This window comes from Lutra lutra, chromosome 5 (assembly GCF_902655055.1).
Source record: "Lutra lutra chromosome 5, mLutLut1.2, whole genome shotgun sequence".
Taxonomy (NCBI): Eukaryota; Metazoa; Chordata; class Mammalia; order Carnivora; family Mustelidae; genus Lutra; species Lutra lutra.
The window spans coordinates 118,088,345-118,097,526 of NC_062282.1; the positions used below are offsets into that span (position 1 = coordinate 118,088,345).

At 34.9% G+C, this 9,182-nt stretch overlaps 1 non-coding gene across 1 annotated transcript; it reads right to left on the bottom strand.

Moving 5' to 3' along the window:
- Positions 1-3,914: 3,914 nt before the first annotated feature.
- LOC125101394 (U6 spliceosomal RNA) lies at positions 3,915-4,020 on the bottom strand. The gene has a single exon (XR_007127812.1). It is a non-coding gene; the product is annotated as a U6 spliceosomal RNA (small nuclear RNA).
- Positions 4,021-9,182: the final 5,162 nt, after the last annotated feature.

The following is a 9,182-nucleotide window of genomic DNA, read 5'->3' on the forward strand; positions in this document are numbered from 1 at the left end:
GGAAAAAAAAAACACACACACACAAGGTCAGCTTCGGAAATGATGAATGCCTTTTTGCTGAAAGCTGTACTGAACGTCCTTGAGTTTAATCAAAACTATTTGTTTTTAGTCAGCTTTGCTGTTGTCTCTTTTACTCTTGTCCACTGATAGCTTGACATTAATGACATCATAAATCATGTGAAGTGGCGGCTTGGGTTTGGTAGCATTTCAAGTGTTTGTTGAGATGTCCTGGACTATCTGAGGAGCTGGTGCAAAGTTGGATATCATCCTGCACTGAATCTTTAGTTTATGGCATGATTTGGTCAGTAAAAGCACAGAGTGCATTACTGGTATGATGGGCTTTCATTAAAAAATGTCAGGCTCTTCTTTAAATGCAGACTTCCAAAGGAGATTATTGAATAGGTGGATTTATCTTTAATTCTGTTTCTTAATTTTTTAAGACCCGGTTTTCCAAACCCACATTAAAATAAAGACTTTGCCCTCTGTACTCGTCAATTTCTGTGGTCATTCGTTTCTCGTAAAGTAAAGCGTAAGGGTCCATTTGCATGGTTCACATTTGCACAGTGCACACTTAATTGAGACTTGAACAATGTGTACAGATGAGCAACTCTATCACTTACATTTTTTAAAGGCTCTTGTTAAGCAGAAAGCATCATCTGGAAATGCATTCTTTGAAAAATGTCTAGCTTTTATCAGTTTTTTGTTTCAGAATGATTTCACCGGATTATTCTATGTTTTATAGCTTGTTATCTGTGTGACTGTTCTTAGAACATGATTTTCATTATCATTGTACTCCACTGTTAAGAAAGAAAAGATTATTCTTTAACTATTATTTATTTAATGGCATTTTGTTATAGTGTGTATATATATAAACAAACATATATATATATATATATATGAATAATATGTAAATCATTTACTTCCTTATCGGGCCAGTACATTAACAAGTTAAAGGGATTTACTTTTTTTGTAAGGCAACTGGCAAAAAGAGATGTCTTTTCTTTAGTCATGGAGAAGGACATCATCTTGAAATGTGCCTTGCATATTATAAAAGAGTACTTTTTACAGTGTGGAGATAGTTCAGCCAAAATATAGAAACACTTGTCCAGATGTTAACAGAAAAGCAGTTTTCACCTATGTTCAAAGTGGATCAAAATTAGAAACTGATTATAATGACATTAAACAAAACCAATCATTTCACAACTTGGATAATTTAATCCTTACGGTTTAAACTGACATCATAGGGGGAAAAATATGTTACATATAGATTTAAATACAGATTCCTGAAACTATCTCCCTAGTTATTTATGACCTATTTTTATAGGATGCTAAGAAGTTTTTCTTCATATATGCACTAAGAATAAAAAAAACTTATGTGGAAATTATATAACTTGAAATAGTATTGAAAGATTTTTTTTTCTTCAACAAGATGTATTGACAACATAAATGGATTTGAACATTTTGTTCTTGCTTCAACTAAGACTAGCCCCTGTTGTAAAGACGGATTCTTTCTTCAGGACTCAAATGGTACAAATAACTATAACAACAAAGCAAATCACAGGTGAGCTCAATATAATTAGAGCAATAGAGTTCAATTGATTTGACATATACCTCCGCTCTAGAGGTTTGCCTAAGGGAATATTAATATGAATTTTTAGACTACTGTACAATTTCAGGAAATGTTCAAAATATTGTTATATGGTTTCATAGTGTCTCACTGTACTGTGTGGAAAATGCTCTGGTGGAGGAGAGGAGAAGTAACTTAAATACCCTTTGCCACCAAAACTTACCCTACCTCCTTCCTACACATCTGTCTCCCAAAAAATTTCAAGATTTTTTTTTTCCTCATTGAGTACTTAAAATAGTCTTCACTTTCTTCCAATCCATACATGATAGCATTGGGCAGGCACTAATTCTCTGCACACCCTAACTATATGACATATATAAACACATATAATGAAATCCAGTTCGTTTATATATATATATATATATATATACACACACACACATATATATACATATATATACATACATGCCTATATATGTGTATGTGTGTGTGTGTATATATATATATATGAATGAACTAGATTTTTTTAATCTACTCTGCTTATCCTTATTTTGATACACCAAATAATTAGGGTTAACCTAGGAACAGAGAGAAGAAATAAAGCTTCCTTCAAAAAAGAGAGCACACATCCTCAGTCAGACACACCATGTTTAGATCCCCCATCATGCAGAGAGAATCACTTACATGATTGGCCCCCAAAAAGTGACCTCAGACTCCTGAGCGTACAATTTTCAGTTTTCTGCATCTACCTATCTTTAAAACCCTTCTAACATGTCAAATATATACTTAGCAGATTTCCTTCTTCCTATCAACAAAAATAGGGCATTTGTGGGCAAACAATGCTTTCCTAGTAAAACAAGGAAAATGTTTGCCCTTTTATTAATGAAGAACACCACCAAGTTGATTTATTGCTTTTGTTTACTTCAGGGTTGGTTCTAAAGAATTTGGCTTTCTAAACCTTGACAATAAAAAAATAGGCGCAACGGCTTGAGAATCTACCTTGTCCAGAACCCTACCCCCTAAAATGTGGAAGCATGTGCTCGTACACCCACCCCCTTACACATCCTTGTACACGCCCATGTTCACTGAGACACACAGTTATGCCCAGAGCAAGTAATATTACCGTGCTGGATTAAAACTTTCATTCATCCTGAAGATTTTCACTTTAATTTAGCTCCTAATGGAGGCCTGATGAAAAACAATCAGCTTGGAGTCTATTCCATGACGAACCAAACTCCAGGTCACGTATAAATAGTGGATGATGGTAATTACAGCGAAGGATCTTGAGGTACTATTTATTTCTAACTAACAGACAGCACCTGCCAGTATTCGTACATCAACTCGTTATTAAGGCCCTCTGTCTGGATGCTGAGCTGACTTATTTTACAACTAATTGTCTTTTACAAGTAATCATGAAGTATGTATGAAGTTTGGTAAGTAAAATCATCTAATTTGGCAAGGGACACATTAAAATGAAAGAATTTGTGTCAGAACATATACTACAGCAGCTTGTTTTCGTGATTGTCAAGTGCAATTTCATAAATACACCACCATAAACATCTTCTGATTAACTTTTTTCTTATGTTAAGATGAGAGTTTTAGAGACATGGATCCTTAAAATGTTTAAAAAGTGCTTAAGGAGGGGGAGAGACCCCTATTCTTTGAGTTATTACTCCAAAATGACAGTGCAGATTAAAAGGAGCTACCATAGGCAGAGCTCATTCAAAGGCATTCTTCAGGGCACCTGGGTGACTCAGTGGGTTAAGCGTCTGCCTTTGGCTCAGGTCATGATCTTGGGGTCCTGGGATCAAGCTCCACATCAGGCTCTCTGCTCAGCAGGGAGTCTTCTTCTCCTCTGACCCTTACCCTGCTCATGATCTCTCTCTCTCTCAAATAAGTAAATAAAAAGTCTTAAAAAAAAAAAAAAGGCATTCTTCATGTATAGTGACGCAAGTAAACCAAGTCTGGGGGAACTCACTGCCATTCTCTAAGAGAAACAAAGTTGAATCTGGCAGATAATTAGCCTTTAAATGTACTCCACAGAAAAATTCTTCTTAATCAGAACTTTCTCCCTATTGTGTTTCTAACATAATTTTATTTGAATTCATATTCCTCAAAAGTAAATACTAAATACTAAATCTGGTCTGTAAACAACTGGTGGAAAGCAAACAAGGATCGCTATATTGCTTTGGATATTCATAGAAAGCAGGTCTGCCACATATGGTAGAACAGGTTGTTCACTGTAGAAGCACACCTTACAATAAGTGTAAGAGGGCATGAAATCTAGCTCCTACCCCATGTACCTTGGCAAGATGTTTCTGGTTTTTTTTCCTTGTTTTGTTTTGTTTTAAATATGGAACACTTCACGAATTTGTGTGTCATCCATACACAGGGGCCATGCTAATTTCTCTGTATTGTTACAATTTTAGTACATATGCTACCAAACCAAGCACTGTTTCTCTGTTTTAGATAAAGGCAAAAGTTCACCAAGCGGGACATCCAGGGGGCTGTATTTGTCTAGAGGGAGTGACCTGATTTTCTACTTCACATATGGTACCTATGGATTATCAGAGGCCCTTTGTGGAAAGATCTTTGTTTCATTAGATAAAAATAAATAAAAATAAAAATAAAAGAGTTACATCCAACCTCAAAAGTGAGTTTAAACTTGTTTTAGTTAAGAGAAAGCCTGACGTTTAAATTACATAAAACTAGGAAATATTGAAAGGAATGTCTTCTGTAACGCCTGACTTATAATGAGACAAAGCCACTTCCCCCTACTGAACCCTCTTAATCAAAATGTTTTTTTACTATTTTGCAACTATTTGCCTTTTTATGATAATCCCTCTCCCATCATATTCAAATTCCTTCCAAACACTCATATAAAAAGGAGTGACCAGCAGCTTATCCAGGATTTCCATAAATGGGCTATTGATACAAAGTCACTCACTTCTCCTCTCCTATTCACAAAGGCTAAAAATAAAACTGAACTAAGAAAACCTCGGAGGGAGAAGAGAATTTCTAGAGTGTGCCAAATTTTTCAAAGTGAAACATTTAAGGACATACTTTGCCTAGTTCCTTAGGTTATCAATGTGTTAGTGCTAATCTTGTACTAGGTCAGGGTTAACCCCAAAGAATAAGCTATTGAGTTCTGTAATATCTTTGTGGTACTTGTCAATAACAGTGTAGCTGTGCCTCTGGTTTCTGAGTCTCAGTCTCCAGAAGTGTTTTCTGTAATAAATACAGTAAAATAAACATGGGTAGTTCCCAGGCCCTGTATAAAATGCTTTTTAAAAGTTAATTAAATTTTTATTGACCACCTATTATGTAAAGACACTTGGGGTAAAAAAGGTTCTCTTAAGAGATGATTTTATGATTCACCTATCCTTCCCCATCACACGGAGAGATGTCTAACACCAATATACCTAGTTTCAGCTGTATCTTCTTGCGATAACCTCTTACACTCAATGAGACAGTCATAGGAAATTATTTTTTCTATTGGAAACATATTGGATACTTGAAAAACACCTTTAAGAATATGGAAACATTTTATATCCTTGCTTATCTTGAGAGTGCTAGTGAGTAACAGAAAATCACAAGAGGTATATGACGTATGGACTCCAAAGCAGTATTTTACTATAAAAGCATGGAACCCTGCTGGCATATGTAATTTAATGTGCACCATGCCTCCCCTAATTCAATCAGGTCTCTACATCCCTTCTTTTATATTCCAATTGGATTTCATGTGCTAAAGCCATCAAGATTTTCAGGATGAAATGAATGCTTGTATTAATCCTGCAATTTCCATTTAAAACACAGCATCGATTTGATTAATAAGGTTTGATGCTGAATAATTATATGGCAAATATGTAGGCTATAGGAAAACCACAGATGTGACCACCAGCAAAAGCCTTGTGGGAGAAGGAGGTCAAAGGGAAGCAATGGCCATGACTGAGGTGATGAATTCTTTGGCTTTTCTTTTATGCAATTAACAAGCAGGGCTTCTATTAATTTGCCACCTCCAGAGCCTTGACTGGTCAGATGTGTCTGGGTCAAGGGTCATGGGGGCAGAGTAGGGGTCAGCATCACAGCAGCCCTGAAACAAAATGGGAAAACTAAAGAAATCTCAATGATATGGCTGAGTATACATTCTGTAGTATGGAAGGGATAGGAGGAAGTGCATCTCCTTAATGTTAAGATTGCTGTTTTAGAATAATAAAAATGTTCTCTGCACATTTAATTCAAAGTAATCAATCTAAGGTGCAGTGGTTGAGCATCCAATAAAAGAAAATCAATGTGGTCTCTACAAGGGAAGACAAACAACGCTCGCTTTTACTAAAGGGATTATAGGTTAACATTTATTCAGTGTATTGTAATCTGATGTCAAGTGGTATAAAATCAAGCCAACAATCCATTACCACCCGTTATAGGCTAGGTGCTGATCTCATGCAAATTGACTTTTCATAGAACTTATTAAATCATTTCTGTGTTCTAGCTATGAAACATTTTTCTATAGTGGCTGAATTCAGTAAATTTAATTTCACATCTCAGATGGAAGTATATCAAAAAGACAAATAGTTGTCACTTCAAAATGAAGATTTTTCACAATTTTCTTATGCTTCTGGTCATTAATTATATTAAGTACCTATGATGTTACATTTCTAGGAAAACAAACTAAAGAATTTGGGCATGGTACTGGACCTGAATTACTTTCTTCCCAAATCCTTTTTATTCATTCCTACAAATGTCACTGTACAAATTCATCTATTTTATAACACTTGGAGATAAATTGTGCTGCAATTCCAAATTCTGATAGGATTTAGATTTCTCTATAATTTAAGAGAATAATTTATGTTATCAGCCCTATGCATGTTCTTAATTTTGAGTAATTTTCTATAAAGCAAAAGTCTGTATTTCATATTGGACACATTGTGAAAACAGGATTATTTTTTAATAATATGCCTTATAAAGTGCTTTATATAGTTCCACAATTTTGGAATTAAAAATTGTTGAAATTCTAAGCGTCTTAAGTATAGGTAACCTAATTCATTAGTGTACTGGTCTAGCATTTCCACTATTTGCTTGGGCAATAAGGATTTATAGTGACGACTGACTGCACCTTCCCTCTCGAAAACAGGGTGAGCTTTTGAAGTATTAGAAGTTAGTGATCTTTCATTAAACATAATAAAAAAATGGCTAGCAAACCTGTCAAAGTTAGATTTTTTTCTAAAGCAACTGTGCTTATTGTTAGAATTGGGACCACTTTTAAGTGTGAGGAAAATCATTACCACATGTCTGAAAATACTGGTGATATTTTGCAGATCGCATTACTCTGCAGCCTGGTGCTACTTCAAAACATTTCAGAATTACTCGGTACTAGAAAGGGAAATTGAATTTGACACTATTTTTATTATAAAAGCTAAGTTTAGTTTTACCACCCTTGCTTTGATGAAACCTTTTAGCTTTTTATTTGTTGGGAAGTAGTTCTCCTGTTCTGTATACAACAAAGAAAGAAATTAAAACCTCTTATTTTAAAGCTTATCCACAAAATCTAATATATATATTATATATATTCTATACACACATATATGTAAAATACATTATTGTATTATTAAACCACTCATGTGTTAGTATTTTTAAGATTAAGATTTAAGAAATTTATTAATTTTATCACTAGAATGGCTTCAATTATTATCTTTCTTAACTATTGTAATTTTTTTCCTGATATTTAGGCCAAAATATTTGGTCAAATTTATCACATTTACATGAAGCACTCTGAACTGACCAAATTGAAATCTTAAAATCTAACAATGACCTTGTAACATAGTTTCAATTGACTAGATACTTTTGTTCAGATGTTGAATTAACCCTAAAACAACAGATTCTTTGCTTTTAAAATTAAATTGTAAATAAAATGAGAGTTGGGCAAAATAGGTTGAGACACAGTTACTTATTTTCAGACTGTAAATTCTAAACCTGGGTTCTTTCCAGGATGTGGATTTTACCAGGATTTTTCATGAGCCCTTAATTTTTTGTCACATTTCTGTTATATAATAAGGCAGAATTTCCTGCTCATTTCTACTACATGTAAGCTGCATTAGTTATCCTGCTTCTGATCTCCTAGCAAAAACAAAACAAAACAAAACAAAACAAACAAACAAACAAAAAAATACCTCACAAATCTTTAAAAAAAAAAAAGAAAGAAAGAAAGAATCGGGTACCAAAAAAACACAAGTGAGCCTCATGAGAAAAAAAAAAAAATTGGTTTCTTTTCATTTTTATTCGTAAAAGATTAGCTTGCTTTAGGGGATCTAAATAACACAAAATCATTTCACATCCAGAAACGATGAAGAGATGAACTCTAGGCTAACGGTAATGGCAAAAATAATTTCAAACTGAAGGCAAAACCACTTCATTTTGTGCACAATGTCTGAATGCCTTCCACTGGACTTTAAATAAAAAATGGAAAACATTTTAGCAAATCTAGGGAAGCACGGAGTCGATGGCACTGAGAGGCATTTTTGATGTTTTTGCATTTTTGTGCAGGGAGAGCCATAAAAGGTTGCCAGTGGGGTATTGTAACACCACAGCTGAGAGTGAATTTTAGATAGATATAACCAGTTAAAGGTGATTGAATATCAAGGGTTGAGTAGTGCTTATTATACCTGCTGTTGGGAGACTTCAATTCATTATTGTAACAGAATGAAAACAGCATTGCTGCTGTCCAGGACATGCTTGTAGTATTGATTGGGCTTCTCCAAAGTCTTCTCTTAGGATGCAGAGTGCAGTCAAACATGCACAAACATCACTCAGTTCCCCTGATTCTGTCATGTGCTCCTTGTACCTCACACTAAAGCAGCCTTAAGACACAGGAAAATGCTTCTGTATTTGAAGGCAGACAGGGCTCTAAGCCTGACTCCAGGGGCTATGCAGATGTGGTGACCTTTCTTCCAGAGACCAGATTTCACACTCAAATTGTCATTAAAGCTTGATTTTCCCTAGAGGTCCCCAGTCAACTTGTGTGCTCTCTCCATTAGGGTTAGAAGTCAGAGTGGCACCATGCCCACGATGCATACTAAATAAAATGGAACATAAATAAAAGCAGGGAGTGACCCTCCGTCCGGAAGGAATGGCATCATTCACCATCCAGCCAGCAGTAGTCAGGCCTGGTCAAAATGCACAAATGCAGGATAAACACTTGAGCTAGAATTTCACAAGATCCTATGTCTCTGGCAGGATATCTCTCAACTAGGATATTATTCCCTCCTTTTAATTTTTGGAAGTAGCAATAACTACTGACTGAGGTAATTAATCAGATAGTTCAGGAACAAAAGTTTAAAAAGGAAAGAAAGGAAAAAAACCTATAGTCTATAACACAAAAATGAACTGGTTTGGGGCCTCTAATTATAATAACGGCAGAGTGAGAGTCTACATTGAGAGAATTAGTCTATAAAAGAGTTTTGTTTCCTTGCCTATGTAGGTTGCCCGAGGACAAAATGGCCTTAAAAAATGCCATGCTTTCTCAATGTCTTAATGTAGCTCATTTTAAGCTTGTCTCATAAATGAAATTTGGAAAGAGGAAACTTCTCTAATGTCCCAAATGAATCAGCCTAACATT